Source organism: Lynx canadensis, chromosome A1, assembly GCF_007474595.2.
Source record: "Lynx canadensis isolate LIC74 chromosome A1, mLynCan4.pri.v2, whole genome shotgun sequence".
Taxonomy (NCBI): domain Eukaryota; kingdom Metazoa; phylum Chordata; class Mammalia; order Carnivora; family Felidae; genus Lynx; species Lynx canadensis.
In genome coordinates, this window is record NC_044303.2 from 120,918,784 (window position 1) to 120,946,425 (window position 27,642).

Genomic DNA, 27,642 nt, shown 5'->3' on the forward strand with positions numbered 1-27,642 from the left:
AAGAATTTTATTACTGAATGAGCATTAAGTCTGAATGTAATGTGTTGCACAGGCAAGCCACTAAGATGAAACAGAAAGAAATCTCACCTTTCCATACAGGCAAGCAGATACAGCACATTATATCCAAAGTCAGAGGACTTGACAGCATCTCTTGTCACACAAAGCTCATCCTAAATTCACCTGGTAACTGGGGTGACCACCTGTGTCAGCTAATTACCTTTACACAAAGGAAAAATAAACAGCGCACATCTGTATGACAGGAGGTGGGCTTGCAATTTGGAGCTGGTGCCCCCCTGTGGAGGTCAGGCCCCCACAGAAACTGGGCAATAAGACGTGACCTCCCTGATGTCAACATTTCAAAGGAATGCTTCCGAGGTCCCTGAGAGAGACCATCCTCGGTCGTAATACCGCCAAGAGGACTTTTAAAAGATTTACCTGTCAAAGGTCAGAGAAAGAATTTGAGTTACAGCTTTTCGCAACATTACAAGTTTTCTAAAATAAACGCTCTAAGAAAATAAAGGGGAAACATAACTTCTTTATTCTTAACCTGGAGAATTCAGCCTCTTATACCTGTCTTAAACTCTCTGGTTTTTTGTTTTTTTTTTTTTTAGGATGGGAGGGTTAAGCATCAAAAATACATCCATATTCCCTCCTCTCCAGCTGGACAACAGGCTGGAGAGAAAGGTGGACAACATACTGGAAGACTTGACTGTTTGAATAGAGAAAGAAATTTCCATGATTCAAAATCCCCAGCTACACAAAATTCAACTACTTGTGAGACATGTTTCCAAATACGATTCCTACAAAATACTGGGTTACATTTGATTGGCTTCTGTCAATGGAGCCAAAGGGGATACACTTCCACAACTGACATGGAGAAAGGTAGACCTTCACACCGCTTTGAAAACCTGCCCCATCATCCAGCATACCTCTGGAATAGAACCCCTCAGAATCCTCAGTGCCTGGTTCCTCCCGGTTCCGGCTCTGTGAAAGCAGGAAAGTTGTCTGTCTTCTTCTTTGTGGTAGTTTCAAGTGTCTAGAAAAGTGGCTGGCGTGTAGTGGGTCTTCGGTGCATATTTGCTGAATTAATGAATGAAAGACTGAATACTTGATGAATCCTAATCTCTGATACCAAGCCGCAGGCTAATTCTCCTATGCCTGAGATGTTTGCAGCAGTCATTCAGCAAAGGTTTAAAAAACAAACTCTGCCGTCCAGCCTCTGCCCAGCCTTCCCTTGGAGACCAGACACAGACACTCCAGGCACCTAGCAGCTCCCTCATCACCGTCCTCATTATTATTTTACCTGGAGCTCAAAGCAAGTCCCACCCACTCCTCCTTTCTTCCTTCTCTGAATCCAGTGCGCTGATTGTTTTCCCTCACCATCCCCCTGAGAAAAGACAAGGCCACTGTCTGAACCAGGAGAGCTGGTAGATGAGAGGAGAGAAATAAAATCCATTTTTACGCCCATCCTGTGGTTTGCCTGCAGGGTTGCTGCTCCCTCTCCCGTCGATGTCCAGCCCAAACATCTATGCTCTCTAAAACAGAAGTAAGTTGTCCCTCAAGATCAATATAGAAATAACTGACATTTCCTTCAGACATTAAATTTTCATTTCAGTGAGGAAAAGACAGGGAACGGAGAGGAGTGGAGAGTTCTCTGAACAAAAACGGCTTTCAGCCACATATTAAATGGCTAGCGTTCTAACATGAATCGAATGCCTGAGGAGCTACAGAATCAGGATCTGACTCCTGGGAGAAATCCCCCAGGAAAGCCTGACATTGAGGAAGGATCATGGTTACTCATTTCTTTCTCATGTGTAATGCAGAGGGAACATTCCCGATAAGGACAATTATCAGCATTTGTGGTGCATTTTCAACGTTTATTTATTTTTGGGACAGAGAGAGACAGAGCATGAACAGGGGAGGGGCAGAGAGAGAGGGAGACACAGAATGGGAAACAGGCTCCAGGCTCCGAGCCATCAGCCGAGAGCCTGACGCGGGGCTCGAACTCACGGACCGCGAGATCGTGACCTGGCTGAAGTCGGACGCTTAACCGACTGCGCCACCCAGGCGCCCCTGTGGTGCATTTTCTATACATCAGGTATAACCTAAGCCATCTGCACCCATTGTTCAATTCTCATGAAAGTCTACATGCCCTCACTCTTCCTGAGATTGTTCTTTTACAGGTGAGGAAATAATGACTCAGAGAGGTGAAGTCACTTGCTGAAGATCACACAGCTGGTTAAGTGGCAAAGGCAGTATTTGAACCCAGATCTGTTGACTTCAGGGCTCCCGGTCCACTGTACTGCATGGGACAGAAAGAAGATGCAGAAAGAGAAGACTGGGAGGGAAGAAGGTAAATTTGGCCCTTTGTTCCCACCTAGGGATCCAGGATTCTAAGATGCTGTGGTAGGATCTCATACCTGGAGGCTTCCAAAGACATGCAGTTTACCTACTGCTGGAGCTTTTTTTTTTTTTTTTTTTCTTTTTCCTAAGTCAAATCACTAGGTAACTGAATTTGCTTGCCTACATATCATAATTGGGCTAGGTACAGAACAGCTCTGACCTACTTTAAAATCAATTTCAATGTACCCCATGGATTCTTTCCAGCTATTTTACAAACACCACTCTGTTTTTGTTAAATAAATTTAATTGCTCCTGGGGTGTTAACAGATGACACTGCCTCCCAAGAAGAGTTTGCCAAGATCAGAGCTTCTGTGCAACACTGTCTTGCAAGAAAATCCCTAAGCCCTGCTTTGTGACAGCCTCACAACTGGCCAACTGTGAGGTTTTTTTTTTTTTTTATATATATATGAAATTTATTGACAAATTGGTTTCCATACAACACCCAGTGCTCATCCCAAAAGGTGCCCTCCTCAATACCCATCACCCACCCTCCCCTCCCTCCCACCCCCCATCAACCCTCAGTTTGTTCTCAGTTTTTAACAGTCTCTTATGCTTAGGCTCTCTCCCACTCTAACGTCCTTTTTTTTTTTTTTTTTCCTTCCCCTCCCCCATGGGTTCCTGTTAAGTTTCTCAGGATCCACATAAGAGTGAAACCATATGGTATCTGTCTTTCTCTGTATGGCTTATTTCACTTAGCATCACACTCTCCAGTTCCATCCACGTTGATACAAAAGGCCATATTTCATTTTTTCTCATTGCCACATAGTATTCCATTGTGTATATATACCACAATTTCTTTATCCATTCATCAGTTGATGGACATTTAGGCTCTTTCCATAATTTGGCTATTGTTGAGAGTGCTGCTATGAACATTGGGGTACAAGTGCCCCTATGCATCAGTACTCCTGTATCCCTTGGGTAAATTCCTAGCAGTGCTATTGCTGGGTCATAGGGTAGGTCTATTTTTAATTTTCTGAGGAACCTCCACACTGCTTTCCAGAGCGGCTGCACCAATTTGCATTCCCACCAACAGTGCAAGAGGGTTCCCGTTTCTCCACATCCTCTCCAGCATCTATAGTCTCCTGATTTGTTCATTTGGGCCACTCTGACTGGCGTGAGGTGATACCTGAGTGTGGTTTTGATTTGTATTTCCCTGATAAGGAGCGACGCTGAACATCTTTTCATGTGCCTGTTGGCCATCCGGATGTCTTCTTTAGAGAAGTGTCTATTCATGTTTTCTGCCCATTTCTTCACTGGGTTATTTGTTTTTCGGGTGTGGAGTTTGGTGAGCTCTTTATAGATTTTAGATACTAGCCCTTTGTCCGATATGTCATTTGCAAATATCTTTTCCCATTCCGTTGGTTGCCTTTTAGTTTTGTTGGTTGTTTCCTTTACTGTGCAGAAGCTTTTTATCTTCATAAGGTCCCAGTAATTCACTTTTGCTTTTAATTCCCTTGCCTTTGGGGATGTGTCGAGTAAGAGATTGCTACGGCTGAGGTCAGAGAGGTCTTTTCCTGCTTTGTCCTCTAATGTTTTGATGGTTTCCTGTCTCACATTTAGGTCTTTTATCCATTTTGAGTTTATTTTTGTAAATGGTGTGAGAAAGTGGTCTAGTTTCAACCTTCTGCATGTTGCTGTCCAGTTCTCCCAGCACCATTTGTTAAAGAGGCTGTCTTTTTTCCATTGGATGTTCTTTCCTGCTTTGTCAAAGATGAGTTGGCCATACGTTTGTGGGTCTAGTTCTGGGGTTTCTATTCTATTCCATTGGTCTGTGTGTCTGTTTTTGTGCCAATACCATGCTGTCTTGATGATGACAGCTTTGTAGGAGAGGCTAAAGTCTGGGATTGTGATGGCTCCTGCTTTGGTCTTCTTCTTCAAAATTCCTTTGGCTATTCGGGGCCTTTTGTGGTTCCATATGAATTTTAGGATTGCTTGTTCTAGTTTTGAGAAGAATGCTGGTGCAATTTTGATTGGGATTGCATTGAATGTGTAGATAGCTTTGGGTAGTATTGACATTTTGACAATATTTATTTTTCCAATCCATGAGCAGGGAATGTCTTCCATTTCTTTAAATCTTCTTCAATTACCTTCATAAGCTTTCTATAGTTTTCAGCATACAGATCCTTTACATCTTTGGTTAGATTTATTCCTAGGTATCTTATGCTTCTTGGTGCAATTGTGAATGGGATCAGTTTCTTTATTTGTCTTTCTGTTGCTTCGTTGTTAGTGTATAAGAATGCAACTGATTTCTGTACATTGATTTGTATCCTGCAACTTTGCTGAATTCATGTATCAGTTCTAGCAGACTTTTGGTGGAGTCTATCGGATTTTCCATGTATAATATCATGTCATCTGCAAAAAGCGAAAGCTTGATTTCATCTTTGCCAATTTTGATGCCTTTGATTTCCTTTTGTTGTCTGATTGCTGATGCCAGAACTTCCAGCACTATGTTAAACAACAGCGGTGAGAGTGGGCATCCCTTCGTGTTCCTGATCTCAGGGAAAAAGCTCTCAGTTTTTCCCCGTTGAGGATGATGTAGCTGTGGGCTTTTCATAAATGGCTTTTATGATCTTTAAGTATGTTCCTTCTATCCTGACTTTCTCAAGGGTTTTTATTAAGAAAGGGTGCTGGATTTTGTCAAAGGCCTTTTCTGCATCGATTGACAGGATCATATGGTTCTTCTCTTTTTTTTTGTTAATGTGATGTATCACGTGATTGATTTGCGAATGTTGAACCAGCCCTGCATCCCAGGAATGAATCCCACTTGATCATGGTGAATAATTCTTTTATATGCCGTTGAATTCGATTGCTAGTATCTTATTGAGAATTTTTGCATCCATATTCATCAGGGATATTGGCCTGTAGTTCTCTTTTTTTACTGGGTCTCTGTCTGGTTTAGGAATCAAAGTAATACTGGCTTCAAAGAAGGAGTCTGGAAGTTTCCTTCCCTTTCTATTTCTTGGAATAGCTTGAGAAGGATAGGTATTATCTCTGCTTTAAACGTCTGGTAGAACTCCCCTGGGAAGCCATCTGGCCTGGACTCTTATTTGTTGGGAGATTTTTGATAACCGATTCAATTTCTTCGCTGGTTATGGGTCTGTTCAAGCTTTCTATTTCCTCCTGATTGAGTTTTGGAAGAGTGTGGGGTGTTCAGGAATTTGTCCATTTCTTCCAGGTTGTCCCAATTTGTGGCATATAATTTTTCATAGTATTCCCTGATAATTGTTTGTATCTCTGAGGGATTGGTTGTAATAATTCCATTTTCATTCATGATTTTATCTATTTGGGTCATCTCCCTTTTCTTTTGAGAAGCCGGGCTAGAGGTTTGTCAATTTTGTTTATTTTTCAAAAAACCAACTCTTGGTTTCGTTGATCTGCTCTACAGTTTTTTAGATTCTATATTGTTATTTCTGCTCTGATCTTTATTATTTCTCTCTTCTGCTGGGTTTAGGCTGCCTTTGCTGTTCTGCTTCTATTTCCTTTAGGTGTGCTGTTAGATTTGTATTTGGGATTTTTCTTGTTTCTTGAGATAGGCCTGGATTGCAATGTATTTTCCTCTCAGGACTGCCTTCGCTGCGTCCCAAAGCATTGGATTGTTGTATTTCATTTCGTTTGTTTCCATATATTTTTTGATTTTCTTCTCTAATTGCCTGGTTGACCCACTCATTCGTTAGTAGGGTTTCTTTAACCTCCACGCTTTTGGAGGTTTTCCAGACTTTTTCCTGTGGTTGATTTCAAGCTTCATAGCATTGTGGTCTGAAAGTATGCATGGTATAATTTCAATTCTTGTAAACTTAGGAAGGGCTGTTTTGTGACCCAGTATATGATCTATCTTGGAGAATGTTCCATGTGCACTCGAGAAGAAAGTATATTCTGTTGCTTTGGGATGCAGAGTTCTAAATATATCTGTCAAGGTCCATCTGATCCAGTGTCTCATTCAGGGCCCTTGTTTCTTTATTGACCGTGTGTCTAGATGATCTATCCATTTCTGTAAGTGGGGTGTTAAAGTCCCCAGCAATTACCACATTCTTATCAATAAGGTTGCTTATGTTTATGAGTAATTGTTTATATATTTGGGGGGCTCCGGTATTCGGCGCATAGACATTTATAATTGTTAGCTCTTCCTGATGGATAGACCCTGTAACTATTATATAATGTCCTTCTTCATCTCTTGTTACAGCCTTTAATTTAAAGTCTAGTTTGTCTGATATAAGTATGGCTACTCCAGCTTTCTTTTGGCTTCCAGTAGCATGATAATAGTTCTCCATCCCCTCACTCTCAATCTAAAGGTGTCCTCAGGTCTAAAATGAGTCTCTTGTAGACAGCAAATAGATGGGTCTTGTTTTTTTATCCATTCTGATACCCTATGTCTTTTGGTTGGCGCATTTAATCCATTTACATTCAGTGTTATTATAGAAAGATAGGGGTTTAGAGTCATTGTGATGTCTGTATGTTTTATGCTTGTAGTGATGTCTCTGGTACTTTGTCTCACAGGGTCCCCCTTAGGATCTCTTGTAGGGCTGGTTTAGTGGTGACAAATTCCTTCAGTTTTGTTTGTTTGGGAAGACCTTTATCTCTCCTTCTATTCTAAATGACAGACTTGGCTGGATAAAGGATTCTCGGCTGCATATTTTGCTGTCTAGCACCCTGAAAATCTCGTGCCAATTCTTTCTGGCCTGCCAAGTTTCAAAAGAGAGATCAGTCACGAGTCTTATAGGTCTCCCTTTATATGTGAGGGCACGTTTACCCCTTGCTGCTTTCAGAATTTCTCTTTATCCTTGTATTTGCCAGTTTCACTATGATATGTCGTGCAGAAGATCGATTCAAGTTACGTCTGAAGGGAGTTCTCTGTGCCTCTTGGATTTCAATGCCTTTTCCTTCCCAGTTCAGGGAAGTTCTCAGCTATATTTCTTCAAGTACCCCTTCAGCACCTTTCCCTCTCTCTTCCTCCTCTGGGATACCAATTATGCGTATATTATTTCTTTTTAGTGTATCACTTAGTTCTCTAATTTTTCCCCTCATACTCCTGGATTTTTTTATCTCTCTTTTTCTCAGCTTCCTCTTTTTCCATAACTTTATCTTCTAGTTCACCTATTCTCTCCTCTGCCTCTTCCATCCGAGCTGTGGTGGTTTGCATTTTGTTTTGCATTTCATTTAAAGCATTTTTCAGCTCCTCATGACTGTTCCTTAGTCCCTTGATCTCTGTAGCAAGAGATTCTCTGCTGTCCTGTATGCTGTTTTCCAGCCCAGCGATTAATTTTATGACTATTATTCTAAATTCACTTTCTGTTATATTATTTAAATCCTTTTTGATCAGCTCATTAGCTGTTGTTATTTCCTGGAGATTCTTCTGAGGGGAATTCTTCCGCTTGGTCATTTTGGATAGTCCCTGGAGTGGTGAGGGCCTGCAGGGCACTTCCCCTGTGCTGTGGTGTATAACTGGAGTTGGTGGGCGGGGCCGCTGTCCGACCTGATGTCTGCCCCCAGCCCACCGCTGGGGCCACAGTCAGACTGGTGTGTGCCTTCTCTTCCCCTCTCCTAGGGGCGGGATTCACTGTGGGGTGGCATGGCCCGTCTGGGCTACTTGCACACTGCCAGGCTTGTGATGCTGGGGATCTGGCGTATTAGCTGGGGTGGGAAGGCAAGGTGCACGGCGGCAGGGTGGGTAGGCTTAGCTCGCTTCTCCTTAGGTGATCCACTTCAGGAGGGGCCCTGTGGCAGCCGGAGGGAGTCAGATCCGCTGCCGGAGGTTTGGCTCCGCAGAAGCACAGAGTTGGGTGTTTGCGCGGAGCGAGCAATTTCCCTGGCCGGAAACGGTTCCCTTTGGGATTTTGGCTGGGGGATGGGCGGGGGAGATGGCGCTGGCGAGCGCCTTTGTTCCCCGCCAAACTGAGCTCTGTCGTCCGGGGGCTCCGCAGCTCACCCTCCCTTTGTCCTCCAGCCTTCCCGCTTTCCGAGCAGAGCTGTTAACTTATGACCTCCCAGACGCTAAGTCGCGCTTGCTGTCGGAACACAGTCCGTCAGGCCCCTCCGCTTTTGCAAGCCGGACTCGGGGGCTCTGCTTGGCCGGCGAGCCGCCCCTCCGCCCCGGCTCCCTCCCGCCAGTCCGTGGAGCGCGCACCGCCTCGCCGCCCTTCCTACCCTCTTCCGTGGGCCTCTCGTCTGCACTTGGGTCTGGTGACTCCGTTCTGCTAATCCTCTGGCGGTTTTCTGGGTTATTTAGGCAGGTGTAGGTGGAATCTAAGTGATCAGCAGGACGCGCGGTGAGCCCAGCGTCCTCCTACGCCGCCATCTTCCCAGCCAACTGTGAGTTTTAAACCCTAATATAATGTGTTATCAAAAAACTCCTGTGACAGTCCTTTTATTAATGAGATTTAAGATTCATCTCCCCTCTCAACCCTTTACCCGAGCCTCAATATTTTGTTTTGAGATGGAGATCTAGTAAGGGCTTCAAAGATAGTTTCCGTTTTTAAATATCCCCCTTGGAATTAATTGGGGGCAGGAGAAGCAGAATCAGTCATCAGAGAACACTAAGATCTGGGGAAGACAGATTCATTCATTCAATCCCATATTCAGTCCCTGGAAGGCATTCAGTGCTTGCTGTGAATGAAGCCGTGTTCTAGACTCTGTGGATGCACTGATGAACTAAGGAACAGAACCAACCAGACTCATAGAGCTTCCAGCCTCACTGGGGAGAAATCTATAAAAAACAATCTCACCAAAAACATACAATTTTTTCTAATTGTCACAATTATCACAATGCCATAATGAAATAGTAAATGTAAGGAGAGGGTGGGTAGAAAATTAAAGGAGATGACCATCGAGCTTAGATATGAAGGAGGAAAAAATGTTAAGCAGGAGAAAAGGGGAGATAGGAAATCATCAGATGCAGGCACTAGTAAAGAGAACAGATTGGAGGGGACAATAATGATGCTAGATGCCAGTCGATCTCCAAAAGAACTCTAGAACAGTTCTATTTCAACTCCCATTGGCATCATAGACTATTTGTTACACTAACCTTAAAGATTATCTCATCCAATCTGTCATCCACTGTAAGCATCTCAAACTCTATTCACACAATGATTTAGAAAATATGTCGAAGATTTCTAGGCTCTGGAGATAGGGTGAGTAACAAAAAAAGTTCCAGTCTGCCTATAATGTATGTTCCAGTGAGAAGAATGAGATGATACCCAAAGAGGCAAATGGGGAACCGGTCAAAGTTTGGAAAGACTATGAAGAAATAAAAGTACAGACTGGAGGGTAGACAGCTTTCTGGGCAGGGCTGTTTAAGTACGCAGTCTAGAAAATCCTCATCAGAAAGAAGGTGACATCCAAGGAAGACACTTGAAGAAGATAAGAGAGTGAGGCATGCAGGTATCAGGACAAAAGGCAGTCGAGGCAGACCAAAGCACAAAACTAAAGGCCTAGAGGTAGGTGTGTGTGGGTGTGTTCTAGGAGCAGTGAGCAGGCCTGCATGATTGGAGCCCAGGGAACGTGAGCAGGAGAGTAGTAGAAAATTAGGGAAAATGGTGACAGAAGACCAGTTCCTCTAGGGCCTTGTAAGTCCTTTCACAAGAGGAAAGGCTGTTGCAATAAACAAGGCAAACACATTACGATGACGTGGACCCAGTAACAGTGGTAGAGAGAGTGAGAAGTAATTGTATTCCAGACATGTAGAGATACTAGAGCTAACGACACTTGCTGATGGACTCAACATGGAGTATGACAGAAAGAAGAGACACCAAGATGACTCCAAGGTTTATGGCCTGAGCAATTGGAACAGCTGGGCTAGCAATGACTGAAATGGGAAAAACTGGGGGAGAAGCACATTTAGGGGAGAAGAATATAAAGAGAACAGGTGTGCACACGTTAAGTACAAGATGCTCATACTAGAGTTAATTGAGATATGAAGCAGACCATTAGTATTACAGGAGAAACTTCATGGTAGAGAGGTAGGCTGGAGTCCCACAGTTGGGAGTATAGGATGAGATGACCTTCAGAGACAGTATAAAGAAGTCAGAGGACTAGGCTCCAAAGAACTGTTATCCAGGCAATCCAGTCCACTCTTTATACATTCATTCCACAGATACTGAACACCTTCCAAAGGCCAGAAAAAGGAGATCAAGAAGTGGAGACTAGGGGCGCCTGAATGGCTCAGTCGGTTAAGTGACTAACTTCGGCTCAGGTCACGATCTCACAGTCTGTGAGTTTGAGCCCTGCATCAGGCTCTGTGCTGACACCCTGGAGCCTGCTTCGGATTCTGTGTCTCTCTTTCTGTCCCTCCCCCGCTCACGCTCTCTCTCTCTCTTTCAAAAAAAAAAAAAAAAAATCAAAAAAGATTTTTTTTTAATTAAAAAAAATCATAAGTGGAGATTTTTTTCCCCAGGTTTGTAATCTAAGCTGACTTTGTGACTTCCATTGACAAATAGAACAGGGTGCAAGTGATAATGCGCTAGTCTTAAGCACAGGGCCAAAGAGGCCTTACATGCTTCCACTCTCTCTTTTGGGATCCTGCCACCATTTGTGCACCATATATGCAAGCCTGGGTGGGCCCACTGGGGCACAACAGACTATGTTGATGGGGAGCCAAAGTATAACACTCAAGAGCCAGCCAACTTGCAGACACATGAATAAAGCCAACCTAAACCAGCCAGCCTCCAGCTACCTCAGCAGCTGTTCATTGATACTTAAGAGACCCCAGCATGCATTAGCAGAGTCCAGCCCACAAGAGCAGAACCACATAGCTGGCCCATTGTCTTATGAGAAATAACATATGGCAGCTGCTAAGTTTAGAGGTGGTTTTCCACATAACAGTAGTTAACTAATACAATCTTTGTCTTCCCAACTCTACGTTTGCAAATCCTGTCCATCCTATTTTGTAATATCACCTTCTGTGAAACTTTGTCCAATAGCTACAGCAAGAATTCAGCTCTCACTCCTCTGAGATCCCATGGCATTTGATTTGCACCTTTCTATGCTTGTCAGAATAGTCTGGGCTGTGCAGCTGTAACAAATTCCAGGGGCTTAGTATAACCAAGATTTATTTCTTGTTCCCGATACCTAGCCAATTGGAGTTACCGGGGAGTTCTGCTTCCCACGTTCCCCCAGGGATCCCACGATGCAAGGAGAACCATCTTGTGACACTTTCATCTCAGACCGAGGCTTCAGAGAGCGCCTGGAGACTTCAGACTTGTTCTTCCCCCTACCTGCCCATTGCCCAATGTCCAGGTCTGATGAGCAGCCATATCTAAATACAAAAGAGCTGGGAATGCAAGGGAGCATGCAGATCCCTCTTCATGTCTCTGCTCTCCTTTCCCATGGCATCATTCCCTCAAATCTTTGATTTACATGGCTTTCTTGCTTCTACAAAATGTGGTATACCGAGGTCTGGCTGCATAGGCGTGCATGCTAGGCAGTCACACGGGGTGCCATTCTTAGGACCCTACACTCGGCTAAACAGTTTGATGTCATCATCTTAAAGTCTTAATAATTTTTGAACTAGGAATCTGTCATTTTCATTCTGCTCTGGGGCTCACAGATTATGCAGCTGCTCTTATCCATATGTAATCCAGTAGTTCCCAGTCCAGGGTGCTCAATGGAATCACTAGGGCGATGTTCAAAAATACAGGTACACTAGCCCCACCTGAGAACAATTAAATCAGACTCTAGGAACGGAGCCCAGGAAAAGGTTTTTGTTGTTGTTGTTGTTGTTTTGTTTTTTTGTTTTTAAGTATCTTCAAGAGGTTCTCATGTGCACCTGAGGTTGAACATCACTTCCCTAATGTCATGGCCCAGATAGCCTCTTTTGGTACCTTCTCAGAATAAAATATAGTAAGAAATAAGTGTAAGGCAAAAAGCAATCAGCCAATGGTCTCCTGTAGTTTCAAAAGTGTCAACGCCATTAATATAGTCTGAAAAATGATTCCAGATTAAATGAGAATGAATAGACAGCTAAATGCAAGACAGGATTCCGAACGAGGTTGCTTTGCAAAAGACCAGCCATACCATATCCATCTAACAGAGACTTTAACACAAATATGTAAAGGCAGACGTACAAGGATTTCCACAGTGGCATTCTTTTTGGTAGTGAAAAATAAGAGTACAGTCTTAATGTCCACCAACGGGATGGAGTTAAATGATAAAAATTGTGCTGTGTAAAATAGAGGGTAGTCCATATGTGATGACCTAGAAAATATTCTGACATAATATTCTCTGAAAAATATAATTTCAGACTAATATGTACCTCATAGTTGTATTTTGCATATATGTATGTAATGTGTGGATGTACATATAGGCATTTTGTATACTAACAAATTTATTTCTGAGGGGAAAAGATTTCACTTAATTGGTATATATATATATATATATATATATATATATATATATATGTTTTTAAGTAGACTGTTGACAATTTTGACTTTTTTTCCAGCATTTTTCAAGTAACAAATTTATATGCAAGACTGACAACTGACCTTCCTTTTGGCTGCTCTCGTCAAGCCAGTCGATCGTTCTTTGTAACCACCCTTGAAGAAATCCATGAGAGCTTTTAATTTTAAGGAACTGCCCATATAAGTCTTCTGAGTCAAGCAGCATAAAACATAAGTGAAAAACCTGCCTTGGAAAATGGGCTCGAGTTGTTTCAGAAAAACGAGAATAAAAGGAATAAAGTATCCACAAGGAACTTCCATTTCAGTGAAGAATCAATGTTCTTAATTTCAAGAAATTCAAAGCTGGTGGTGCACTAATTATATGCATTGAATTCCTCCAAATGCAGATCTATTACATGTTTGTGTCTATCTCTTTGGGCATAAAATAGAGAGATGGGGGAGGCTGCTATAAGCTGTTTTCCTCCCTCCTTCCACAAACAATAATTTGGATGTGATAAGGATTTGCAAAACAAACAACAAGCTGCATAGGGCTTTGTGTTTCCAAGCCACAAGCATGAAAATCCATTTAAACCACTATCTCTCTGTCTGTCGAGATAAACAGGTTCTAAGTACCCTATATAAATCTCCAAACCATGGAAGAAAATAACCCCAAACTTTTTTCTTTATCTGGCCCCAATTAAAGTTCAATGCAGGGGATTTATAATTCCCATCTAAACAGGGCATCTGCGATTTGTGGCCTGACATAAATAACCAGCTTTAATGCTGTAAAAGGACAGTAAGGGTCAATTCCATATATTTATGCAGAAAGGAAAATGATACCAACATTCATCAGTACTCCGCCAAGACTTCTCTTACTAAAGATATCTACACAGTAGATACTTGCATTTTTCCTCTCCAGCATCCATTCATTCTATGTTGCCTGTATTTCCTCACAGAGAATTACTTCCAGCCCATGGGTGTAGTATTGGGGAAACAATTCCAGGAGCCCATTTTCAATGAAAAAAGAAAAAAGGTCGATCCTCAGTATCCCTGCCCCAGCAAGCCAGGGGGGCGAGCACTTGACCTAAGTCCTGGCAATGCAGTGCAATCTCTGCAGGTTCTCAGACCACCAACTTAGCTCCAAACTCACTTGTTTACCCTGCTTTGTACTACCGGACCTTAGACTCTGTAGACCGAACTTCCCCATTGGTCAGGTGGTTTCCTGACTGACTCTGCCAACAAGGAAACTGAACAGCAGGAGGAAGGGAAAAGCCACATGCTCTTCTTCATACACATGCTCTCCCTTCAGCATCCTGGCCATACATACCAACATCACCTGGTTCCTCTCCAGCTTCTCTCCACAGTCCTAGAAGCACCTCCTCTCACTCCCTCAGAGGTACCAGCCAGGCAGCTCCTAAACTTCTGGGGTTGCATCCAGCCCTATGAGGATCTTTCACTAACTCTAGAGAGAGAGGTGGCAGCTGGCTAAGGTCCTCCCCTCAAAGGCCTGGACCTCTGCTCCTCCGTGCTTCTTTTCCAAGCTTCTAGTCTGATGACACCAACTTTTTCTCATTCTCTGGTCATAGGCAGATCAGCTTCTTCCTGGAGGTACTGTGTTGTGTTCATTTTCACTACTGTATATCCTCCAGCTTCCCTACATTAAAGCCTCTCTGTTAAAATAACTAGCATGGGGGTGCCTGGATGGCTCAAACAGTTAAGCATCCACCTCTGGATTTCAGCTCAGATCATGCTCTCACAGTTTTGTGAGTTCGAGCCCCACATCGGGCTCTGCATGGACCCTGCAGAGCCTGCTTGGGATTCTGCCCCTCCCCTGTTCATGCTCTATTTCTCTCAAAATAAACAAATAAACTTTTTTTTGATATTTTTAAAGTTTTTTAATGTTTATTTATTTGAGAGAGAGAGAGAGAGAAAGAGAGAGAGAGAGAGAGACAAAGCATTATCAAGGAGGAGCAGAGAGAGAGGGAGACGCAGAATCAAAAGCAGGCTCCAGGCTCTGAACTGTCAGCACAGAGCCGGACATGGGGCTAAACTCACAAGATGTGAGATCATGACATGAGCCAAAGTCGGAGGCTTAACTGACTGAGCCACCCAAGAGCCCCAAAATTAATAAATAAACTTTAAAAACTATTAAAAAAAATAAAATAACTAGCATGGATTTGTTTTCATTACTAGACTGGGACTGCCCTAGGCACTCTCACCAGGTTGCTGACACCTGTGTAAGTGACTGAGGCGAGAGATAGGTTGGAGGTTTTCTTTTTTTTTTTTTTTGAAACCATGTTCTTTTTTTTTTTTAATATGAAATTTGTCAAATTGGTTTCCATACAACACCCAGTCCTCACCCCAACAGGTGCCCTCCTCAATGCCCATCACCCACTTTCCCCTCCCTCCCACCCCCCATCAACCCTCAGTTTGTTCTGTTTTTAAGAGTCTCTTTTGTTTTGGCTCCGTCCCTCTTTAACTTTTTTTTCCCCTTCCCCTCCCCCACGGTTTTCTGTTAAGTTTCTCAGGATCCACCTAAGAGTGAAAACATATGGAGGTTTTTGTTACAAAGTGGATGCAGCCACAGGTTGGTCTTGACTCAGCTTTTCAAGTGACAGAACTATTGCCTGCTTCCCTTTTGCAAGCTCTCCCCTACTCTTTGTTCCCCCTCATCCTCAGGTCTGAACCTCCAACCTCTTTTGGATTCTGTAGGCCCCCGGTAAACCTTCTGAAAGATTCCTTTCACTTAGTTTGGCTAAAATTACTTTTTGTTGCTTGTGAGTAAGAAAACAAATGATACTGACATCCTAAGCAGGGAGGTTTGAGCAAACGTCTTCCATCAATCCATCCTTGAGTCCATAAGGACTTAATGAGCAGTGCACTTGGAACAAACAAAATCAACTCCAGGTATCTTAAGCACTTTCTCTTCAACCTTGAAAAATCCCAGAAAACTGTATCATTAGTTTCTTATATCTTCTTAATAACCTCACACACACACACACACACACACACACACACACACTCATTTGCTCATACATCACTGTGCTCATCTCCTGCACTTAACAGGCCAGAGAGAAGATGAGACGGAGACAAGGCCATACAGCAGGAGTCACAGCCATGCCCCACCCCCACGCTCCAAGTACACAGCCTTCCTTCCATCCACTTTCTACCCACTTATCTGTATCTTAGGGAAATCTTCCTGAGAATTAAAAGAATATGAATAAATGCGGTGCACTGAGTAGTGTATAGAGGATTTACAACCCTAGTCATTACCAAATTGGTTTTTTTTACTTTACTTTTTATTTTTTAAAATTTACATCCAAATTAGTTAGTATATAGTGAACCAATGATTTCAGTAGATTCCTTAATGCCCCTTACCCATTTAGCCCATCCCCCCTCCCATAACCGCTCCAGCAACCCTCAGTTTGTTTTCCATATTTATGAGTCTCTTTTGTCTTCCTCCCTGTTTTTATATTATTTTTGTTTCCCTTCCCTTATGTTCATGTGTTCTGTCTCTTAAAGTCCTCATATGAGTGAAGGCATATGATTTTTGTTTCTCTGACTAATTTCACTTAGCTTAATACCCTCCAGTTCCATCCACATAGTTGCAAATGGCAAGATTTCATTCTTTTTGATTGCCGAGTAATACTCCATTGTGTGTGTATACACACACACACACACACACACATATATATATATATATATATATATACATATATATACCACAACTTCTTTATCCATTCATCCATCAATGGACACGTGGACTCTTTCCATACTTTGACTATTGTTGATAGTGCTGCTATAAACATGGGGGTACATGTGTCCCTTCGAAACAGCACACCTGTATCCCTTGGATAAATGCCTAGTAGTGCAATTGCTGGGTCATAGAGTAGCTCTATTTTTAGTTTTTTGAGAAACCTCCATACTATTTTCCAGTGTGGCTGCACCAGCTTGCATCGCCACCAACAATGCAAAAGAGATCCTCTTTCTCTACATCCTCGCCAACATCTGTTGTTGCCTGAGTTGTTAATGTTAGCCATTCTGACAGGTATCAGGTGATATCTCATTGTGGTTTTGATTTCTATTTCCCTGATGATGAGTCATGTTGAGCATTTTCTCATGTGTCAGTTGGCCATCTGGATGCCTTCTTTGGAGAAGTGTCTATTCATGTCTTCTGCCCATTTCTTCACTGGATTATTGGTTTTTTGGGTGTTGAGTTTGATAAGTTCTTTGTAGATTTTGGATACTAACCCTTTATCTGATATGTTGTTTGCAAATATCTTCTCCCATTCTGTTGGTTGCCTTCTAGTTTTGCTGATTATTTCCTTCGCTGTGCAGAAGCTTTTTATTTTGATGAAGTCCCAGTAGTTCATTTTTGCTTTTGTTTCCCTTGCCTCTGGAGACATGTTGAGTAAGAAGTTGCTGCGGCCAAGATCAAAGAGGTTTTTGCCTGCTTTCTCCTTGAGGATGTTGATGGCTTCCTGTCTTACATTTAGTTCTTTCATCCACTTTGAGTTTATTTTTGTGTATGGTGTAAGAAAGTGGTACAGGTTCATTCTTGTGCATGTCACTGTCCGGTTTTCCCAGCACCACTTGAAGCAGAGACTGTCTTTATTCCACTGGTTACTCTTTCCTGCTTTGTCAAAGTTTAGTTGCCCATACGTTTGTGGGTCTGTTTCTGGGTTCTCAATTCTATTCCATTCATCTGAGTCCCTGTTCTTCTGCCAGTACCATACTGTCTTGATAATAACAGCTTTGTAGTATAGCTTGAAGTCTGGGGTTGTGATGCCTCCTGCTTTGGTTTTCTTTTTCAAGATTGCTTTGGCTATTTGGAGTCTTTTCTGGTTCCATACAAATTTTAGGATTATTTGCTCTAGCTCTGTGTAGAATGCTGGTGTTACTTTGATAGGGATCATGTTGAATATGTAGATTGCTTTGGGTGGTATCGACATTTTAACAATATTTGTTCTTCCTATCCAGGAGCATGGAATCTTTTCCCATTTTTTGTGTCTTCTTCAATTTCTTTCATCAGCTTTCTATAGTTTTCAGTGTATAGATTTTTCACCTCTTTGGTTAGATTTATTCCTAGGTATTTTATGGTTTTTGGTGCAACTGTAAATGGGATCAAGTCCTTGATTTCTCTTTCTGTCACTTCATTGTTGGTATAGGAATGCAGCCGATTTCTGTGCATTGATTTTATATCCTGCGACTTTGCTGAATTCATGAATCAGTTCTAGCAGTTTTTTGGTGGAATCTTTTGGGTTTTCCATATAGAGTATCATGTCATCTGCGAAGAGTGAAAGTTTGACCTCCTCCTGACCGATTTGTATGCCTTTTATTTCTTTGTATTGTCTGATTGCAGAGGCTAAGACTTCCAATACTATGTTGAATAACAGTAGTGAGAGTGGACATCCCTGTCTTGTTCCTGACCTTAGGGGGAAAGCTGTCAGTTTTTCCCCATTGAGGATGATATTAGCATTGGGGCACTTGGATATGGCTTTTATCATCTCTAGGTATGCTCCTTCTATCCCTACTTTCTTTAGGGTTTTTATCAAGAGAGGATGTCGTATTTTGTCAAACGCTTTCTCTGCATCTATTGAGAGGGTATTATGGTTCTTGTCCTTTCTTTTATTGATGTGATGAATCACGTTAATTGTTTAGCAGATATTGAACCAGCCCTGCATCCCAGGTATAATTCCCACTTGGTCCTGGTGAATAATTTTTTTAATGTATTGTTGGAGCCGGTTGGCTAATATCTTGTTGAGGATTTTTGCATCCATGTTCATCAGGGAAATTGTTCTACAGTTCTCCTTTTTAGTGGGGTGTCTGGTTTTGGAATCAGGGTAATGCTGGCTTCATAGAAAGAGTTTGGAAGTTTTCCTTCCATTTCTATTTTTTGGAACACCTTCAAGAGAATAGGTGTTAACTCTTCCTTAAATGTTTGGTAGAATTCCCCTGGGAAGCCATCTGGCCCTGGACTCTTGTTTTTTGGCAGAATTTTGATTACTAATTCGATTTCCTCACAGGTTATGGGTCTGGTCCAATTTTCTATTTCTTCTTGTTTCAGTTTTGGTAGTGTATATGTTTCTAGGAATTTGTCCATTTCTTCCAGATCGCCCATTTTGTTGCCATATAATTGCTCATAATATTCTCTTATTATTTTTATTTCTGTTGTGTTGGTTGTGATTTCTCCTCTTTCTTTCTTGATTTTACTTATTTGGGTCCTTTCCTTTTTCTTCTTGATCAAACTGGCTAGTGGTTTATCAGTTTTGTTAATTCTTTCAAAGAACCAGCTTCTGGTTTCATTGATCTGTTCTACTGTTTTTTTGTGTGTTTGTTTTTTTTTTTTGGTTTTGATAGCATTAATTTCTGCTCTAATGTTTATTATTTCCTGTCTTCTACTGGTTTTTGGTTTGTTTTTCATGTTCTTTTTCCAGCTCCTTAAGGCATAAGATTAGGTTGTGTATCTGAGATCTTTCTTCCTTCTTTAGGAAGGCCTGGATTGCTGTATACCTTCCTCTTATGACCGCCTTTGCTGTGTCCCAGAGGTTTTGGGTTGTGGTGTTATCATTTTCATTGACTTCCATATACTTTTTAAGTTCTTCTTTAAGTGCTCGTTTAGCCCATTCATTCTTTAGTAGGATGTTCTTCAGTCTCCAAGTATTTGTTACCTTTCCAAATTTTTTCTTGTGGTTGTTTTCGAGTTTCACAGCATTGTGGTCTGAAAATATGCACGGTATGATCTCGATCATTTTGCGCTTACTTAGGGCTGATTTGTGTCCCAGTATATGGTCTATTCTGGAGAATGTTCCATGTGCACTGGAGAAGAATGTATATTCTGCTGCTTTAGGATGAAATGTTCTGAATATATCTGTTAAGTCCATCTGATCAAGTGTGTCATTCAAAGCCATTGTTTCCTTGTTGATTTTTTGATTAGATGATCTGTCCATTGCTGTGAGGGGGGTGTTGAAGTCTCCTACTATCATGGTATTATTATCAATGAGTTTCTTTATGTTTGTGATTAATTGATTTATATATGTGGGTGCTGCCACATTTGGCACATAAATGTTTAAAATTGTTAGGTCTTCTTGGTCTATAGACCCCTTGGTTATGATATAATGTCCTTCTGCATCTCTTGATACAGTCTTTATTTTAAAGTCTAGATTGTCTGATAGAAGTATGCTACTCCAGCTTTCTTTTGCTGACCATTCTCATGATAGGTGGTTCTCCATCCCCTTATTTTCAATCTGTAGGGGTCTTTAGGTCTAAAGTGGGTCTCTTGTAAACAGCATATCAATGGGTCTTGTTTTCTTATCCATTCTGTTACCCTATGTCTTTTGATTGGAGCATTGAGTCCATTGACGTTTAGGTGAGTAATGAAAGATATGAATTTATTGCCATTATGATGCTTGTAGAGCTGGAGTTTCTGGTGGTGTTCTCTGGTCCTTTCTAATCTTTTGTTGCTTTTGGTATATATACATATATATATTTTTTTCATCTTTTGTCCCCTCAGAGAGTCCCCCTTCATATTTCTTGCAGGACTGTGTTTAGTGGTCACAAACTCCTTTAATTTTTGTTTTATCTGGGAAACTTTTTACCTCTCCTTCTATTTTGAATGACAGTCTTGCTGGATAAAGAGTTCTTGGCTGCCTATTTTTCTGATTCAGCACACTGAACATATCCCACCACTCCTTTCTGGCCTGACAGGTTTCTGTGGATTGGTCTGCTGCAAACCTGATCTGTCTTCCCTTATAGGTTAGGGACTTTTTTTCCCTTGCTGCTTTCATGATTCTCTCCTTGCCTGAGTATTTTGGGAATTTGACTATGATATGCCTTGTTGATTATCAGGTTTTGTTGAACCTAATGGGAGTCCTCTGTGCTTCCTGGATTTTGATGTCTGTGTCTTCCCCCAGGTTAAGAAAGTTCTCCGCTATGATTTGCTCACATAACCCTTCTACCCCTATTTGTCTCTCTTCCTCCTCTGGGACCCCTATGATTCTGATGTTGTTCCTTTTTAATGAGTCACTGATTTCTCTAAGTCTTAAATAGTGCTCTTTTGCCTTAATCTCCCTCTTTTTCTCTGCTTCGTTATTCTCTATAAGTTTGTCCTCTATATCGCTGATTCTCTGTTCTGCCTCGTCCATCCTTGCCACCGCTGCATCCATCCGTGATTGCAGCTCAGTTATAGCAGTTTTCATTTCATTCTGGCTATTTTTTATGTCTTTTATCTCTGCAGAAAGGGATTCTAATCTATTTTCGACTCCAGCTAGCATTCTTATTATCGTGATTGTAAATTCTGGTTCAGACATCTTGCTTGTGCCTGTGTTGGTTAAATCCCTGGCTGTCGTTTCTTCATGCTCTTTCTGTTGGGGTGAATTCCTTTGTTTTGTCATTCTGAAGGGAGAAAAGGAATTAATGAGGTAGAAAAATTGAAATTAAAAAAATTAAAAATAAAAAAATATTAAAATAATAATTAAAAACACACCCACACAAAAATCGAATAGATAATGCTAGATCCCAGGTGTGTTTTCGTCTGGGTGTAGAAAGTGGTTTGACAGATTAGAGAAACAAACAAAAAAAAAGGAGGGGGGGAGAGGGGAAAATAAAGAAGTCGTTTGAGAATTTGAAATAATGAATACACTAAAGTAGACTAAAATACACAAAAGTAGAGAATATAGTAGAAAAAATTATAGAAAAATATTTTTAATAAAAATTAAAAATAAATATGAATTTTTTGTTTTCTGTATTTAAGAAAAAAGAAACAAAAAAGAGAAAAAAGAAAAATGGAAAAGACAAAAAAAAGAAATCGTTTGAAAATTTGAAAAAGTGAATACACTGTAGTAGACTGAAATAAAATGATGGGAGTAAGATAGAATTTGAAAAAATTTACATAAAAGCAAAAATATAGTAATAAAAATTAAATTAAAACATTTTTAAAAGAGATTGAAAGTAAAAATGAAGTTTTTCTCTTTTTGCATTCAAGAAAAAGAAAAGAAATGAAAAGGAAAAAAGAAAAAGAAAAAAAGGAAATTGTTTGAAAATTTGAAAAGGTGAGTACACTGAAGTAGACTAAAATAAAATGATGGAAGTAAAGTAGAATTTGAAAACATTTACACAAAAGTAAAAAATATAGTAATAAAAAATTAAAGACAGATATTTTTAATAAAAATTGAAAATAAAAATGAGTTTTTTCTCTTTCTGTATTCAAGAAAAAGAAAAGAATTGTAAAAGAGAAAAAGGAGAAAGAGAGAAAAAAAATTGAATGGATGAACCTGCTAACAGATTGAAGTAGGACTGAAATTGCTTTGTTTTCCCCTAGAGGTCAGTCCATCTAGCTCTTTATAGTCCATAGATTAAGCCAGCGGTGAGTTTTTTGTTCTTGAAGAGCGAAGTTGGCCCAATGGGCAGGGCTCAGTGTAACAGCTCCACTCTCCCCTAGATGGCGCTGCTAGCCTACTGGGGTGGATTGTTGCGGTGCTCGTCGGTGCCCATGCGCATGCGCGGGAGCGTTGAAAAATGACGCCACGCAGCCACCCACTCTATTTTCCCAGATCAGCAGTCATGCACCGGTCCTCCGTCTTCAGCTCTCGTCCACTCCCTGCTTTTCCACTCTCCGTGACCAGGCCCCAGGCAGTACCTCTCTCCCAAGGTCTGTCTCAGATGCGGCTATTTTCCCCGGCCCCTTACTTCCGAAGGACTGCGGCTTTGATCTGCTCCTCCCCTCTGTGTGAGGGCCTCACCGAACTATGGCCAAATGAGCAATGGCCGAATGTCAGCTGCACTCAGGAACGCCTGCTGGACCCTGCTGTTGCCCCGAGACTGTGGCCAGGCGCCAGCCCATCCCAGAAAATGTTCGGGAGACAGTGTAGCAGTAGTGTCTCTGGGATTATGGAAAATCACAACACACGTCTGGCACCGGGCTTCACCCTCAACAAACTTGCACCAGCACCAGCGAATGTGGCTGCCTTCCGGGGTCTGCTGGGACCAGGTGGCTTCAACAGTCTCTACCAAATGTCCTTCCAGTAGTGGAACCGCTTTTCCCCGTGTGGCCCGAGAACCTCCCGGACCCCACTGTGTTCCTGGGGATACACCTTTCCCACCAGAGCACCGCCAGGTATCGAGCTGCGGAGTTGCAGCCTTTGCGCTCCCCTTGTTTACAGTCTTAATGGAATTTAAACCCTCTCCTTTCTCCCTTTTTAGTTTAGTCCCTGCGGCTGTTTCCAATTTTCCACTTTCTCTCCAGCTGCTTTTGGGGAGGGGTGCTTTACCCATATGCTCCCCCCCTCCTCCCCAGTCTCCATCCTCTCTCCGCCTGCAAAAGTGGTTCCCTATATTTTGGGGCTTCTTGCTTCCCAAGTTCAGCTCTTTGTGTCGCGTACCTGCTGAATTCTGTGGTTCAGGTTGTGCAGATTGTTGTCTTAATCTCCCAATCAGTTTTCTAGGTGTGTAGGATGGTTTAGTGTTGGTCTGGCTGTATTTCATGGACGCGAGACACACAAAAAGCTTCCATGCTCCCATAATAGTTTTTTAATCTAAGAGACTCCTATACCTAAATGTGACAGCCACCGGGAAGGAAAAGCAGTGGATCTTTTTCTGAAATAGCTGACAGGAGCATGCCGTGAGGATAGGAGTCTTGGGTTCAATTCCTGATTCTTCCCTTTATTTTTATTAGTTGACTTTGAACCTGTTATATTACCACAAAGAGCCACATTTTATTTTCCATAAAATGAAGATTATAAAACAAATGCCTATTCTACTTCACAGTTATTTTAACCAGCAAATGTATTCATCCAGCAAATACGTGGACTGTATGATTTTAGGAGGTGGGAACATGGTAGCGAGCAAAGCAAAATCCGCATCCTCTGAGAACTTACATCTTAGTAGATGGAGGCGGTCAGTACACAAATAAACTTGCAATGAAATATTTTAGAATGCAGTAAGTGCTATGGGAAAATAAAATCAGGTAATCTGATAATGAGTGGCCAGGCTTTTTGAGAAGATGACCCTTGAGCTGATTCATGAGGTGGATAAAAAAGAAAAGATCTAGAAGGAGAACATTCTAGATGGTGGGAAGATGACTTCAGAGGTCTCCAAACAGGAACAAGTTTGGGGTTTTGAGGGAGAGGAAAGAGTGCTGGTGCAGCTGGCCCTGAGTGAGTAACGGGGAGAGTGGAATTGAGTTGAACCTACAAAAATAAAACTCTTCACAACTTGTCATCTATCAGGACATACTTTATACACTGTACGAAACCAATCATTCTATTCTTCTCATTCCCAACTTTATCTTTCCAGCCTTATATTGCATAATTTCTTATTAACGTATAATGGTCAATGACTTTCTAATACTTTCTCTTTAAATTTTCTGTGTTCTTCCTTTTGCCAGATAGGTACACACAAGTTTCCTCTAAAGGGATTCTATGAGAATTTTCCATTTTATGTTTTATTTTCTTTTAATAATCATAATCATTTTTGTCTTGTGAGCCAGAGAGGCAGTATATTACAATGGATAAGCAGCTGAGTTTTAGAACCAGTTCTTAGATTTGAATCCTATCTCTCCCAGACAGTAGTAATACTAACCTGGATAAACAGCTTCTCTAAGCCTTGGGTTTTTCACCCATAAAACAGCCTTAAAGCGTTTTCAGAGTTTTGTGAGTGGATGTGTGTAAGAGGCAAAGTTTGACACAGGGAAAGCATCCGATGAATGATAACTCTAAGTGGTCCATTGAGCAGTATTTCTTCTTCAAGAGTGTTGCTTCAAGACTCAAGTAAGATGTCATCTGAAGAAGCCTGCTGATGGGGTTGCAGAGTGATGGTGGGGTCCGGAGCTGATGGCCAAGAAAGAATTCTTGAGACATCTTTGGTGCAAAAAGGTGATTTTATTAAAGTCAGGGAACAGGACTCATGGGCAGAAAGAGCTGCACTGGGGTTGTGAAGCATGACTGATTATATACTGTGGAGTTGGGGGAGATAAAGTCAAGAGGAAGTTTCTTAAAAGGATTTTCGTATGCTAAAGACAACTCACAGATTACTGGAGGCCTAGGCAAAAGGAAGAAAGAAAACTTTTCCCTCCTGGGTAAGGGTAAGGGATGGCTTTAATCTGTTGTTTGTAACTCAAGGCATGTGCATAATTGCACCATCTACTGAATTGTATGACATTAACTGTTTGTGTTAACCCAAAGGAATAATCCTGTGATTGCTCAAATGCTTGCTCACTTTATCTTTGAAAGAAGAAACAAAATTCTTTAAAAGAGGAAACGGAAGAGAGAAATTCACCTAATCCACAAAGACTGGTTAAAATTTGACTTTTCAAAGTCAACCAGAAAGCAATTAAATGTCATTAGTATTTTAAGTTTCTCTGAAATTAGACTTCTACTCATCTCTCAAGTATCCATTGGCTGTAGAAGCATAATAGTCTCCGCCATAATGGAGAAGACAGTATCTCTTGAGAAGGATATTATTTTAGCTCTCAGGACTCCTATGAGAACCATGGATTCAATCTACCACAGGACTCAACATGTAATTGACAGTTCCAGAGAAACCTGGAAGGAATGGCACCCTCTGGAGTTTTCCACTGTGACCCTCCTTCCTTTGTTCCATTGCCTCTCAATCGGTTTTCAAAGATAAGAGCCCAGTAATCTCAAAACTGCATCAAGTGTAAGAACCTATGCTATTGTGAAAGAAATATGGTTTGATTTTTCTACCCAAACATAATGGAAATAGGTTGGAAAGGCAGGAGATGCAAATCTCTACCTATTTATGGAAGACAGTGCATCTTACTCCTGAAAATGCTTCCTTCCCCAAGAGCCATTCATCCCCAAAGCTGAACAGTCAGACAAATGTCATGCTGTTTTCTGTGAAGTTGTTACATTCTCAGGTCCTCCCTTGCAGAAAGGGAAATGCAAAAATATATCCTCAGTTCTCTTCACCTGAGCTTAGAAACAGCTTCTGCAGTAATTGAACCGAGGTAATCAAATGTGGTTCACAAATTGATTCTCCTATCAGTAAAAAGCTCATTTAAATAAAATGATTGATACCAACTCAGGACAAAGACTGTTTTCTTTACTTCCCCAGCAAATAAATCTGTCCTCATTGTTAATGTCAGGGATTCTGGAAAAAAACAAAACAACAACAAAGCAAAGAAAAAGGAAGACAAGAAATCGAGAAGCAAATACAGAGTGTATTATGAAGGAAAACTCTAACATTCTGCTGCGTCTCCAAAGCCCAGATAGAAAGAACTGGACAACCCCCCCCTCCACCCCCACTTTGTACCTCCCTCCCCTTTCTTAAGAATGTCACTGTTCTGTTAACCTCTTGTCTCACTCCTTGGGCAATCCCAAATAAGCCCACACAGGATAAGACACTCTAGCTTCAGAGATTATGTCACTATTTTAGAGAAATGTGTCATCTCCCAATGTAAGCAGTCAAGATCTTATTTATTTCTAATTCTTATATCGGATGCCAACGGCCCAGCAATTGTAATAGGGAAAACCTACCAAAAACATTGTAAAACAGCTATCCCACACTGGCCTGTTAGTAATCATTAGTGTGGAACCAGGTTCCACTTTTAATTTGCTCTTTCCACCTGCTCTCAGAAACTTCATGCTTGCCTCCCTGGAGAAATCACAAAACCTGTTGAGTTGCAGTTATTGACTTGGAAATGAACTTTGGAGAAAATTCTCTAGCTTTTTATGCATTCTTTGCCTCTCTTGAAAGCTCTTTCTCACCTGTTTGAGACCCAGGGCTTTTGTATTATCTCCCTTAATTTCTTAGTCCAATGCTGATTTCTCTCTTTCTTGAAACCTTATTGTCCCTAGCCGTTAATCACACAATGTACTGCATTTTTCTTTGGCCGTTTTATCAGCCTGGTATCCCGGCTAAGCTGTTAGTTTCTTAAGGACAACAGCCATGGACTGTATCTCCCACAGTATCCAGCACTGTGCTAGCCAAATTACAGCCTCTCAGAAGATACTTCTCCAATGACCTGCCTCTTCCCCTTCTGCACCACTTCATAATAATTCAAGTGAGTTCACTGAATCTCAACCTTATGGCCCTTGGGCTGCTTTGCACACTTGCCGGGCTCACTTAGTTTCAAGAAAAAGAATTTAACTGAATTAGTTGCCAACATTTAAGAATCAGGCAACTTGGGTCGCCTGGGTGGCTTAGTCAGTTAAGTGTCTGTCTTCAGCTCAGGTCATGATCTCGCAGTCTGTGAGTTCAATCCCCATGTCGGACTCTGTGCTGACAGCTCAGAGCCTGGAGCCTATTTCAGATTCTGTGTCTCCTTCTTTCTCTGTCCTTCCCCCACTTGCACTGTCTCTCTCTCTCTCTCTCCCTCAAAAATGAATATTAAAAAAAAAAAAATCAGGCGACTTGATGTAACATTTCTGCTTTCTGGCTTCTCTTCAGAATTATATGATTTGGCCATCCTGGCCCTGTTCTTGCACAAGAGCAACACACAGAGCTGCGTTGTAGCTGCCCCTTTACATGGGGCATGTTCTCCAAACTCAATAGCTCTAAATTCTAGTCAGCTTCATGTATGTATTTTCTGCCTCGTTCAAAAAGCTTATGAGTTTAACCTATATCTGCTTTAAAGGAAATTCAGATTATTTTCCTAAAAAGTCTCTCTCTTTTAAAATCAGTGTTAGTTGTTTTAACTAAAACCAAATCCATTGTCTCAGACTCCAGGAACTTGCTTGGTTTTGTTCCCTCCCTATCCTGCTTGCTGGCCACACCATCCTAGTTATCTAACAGAAAAGCCTCACGGTTTCTGAAACTATACCCCATCCTTCACTAAATCCTGTCCACTCTACCCCCAGAAACATTTCCAAAATCCATCCCTTCCTAGCTGCTTCTACTGCCCCGCTTTCTGATC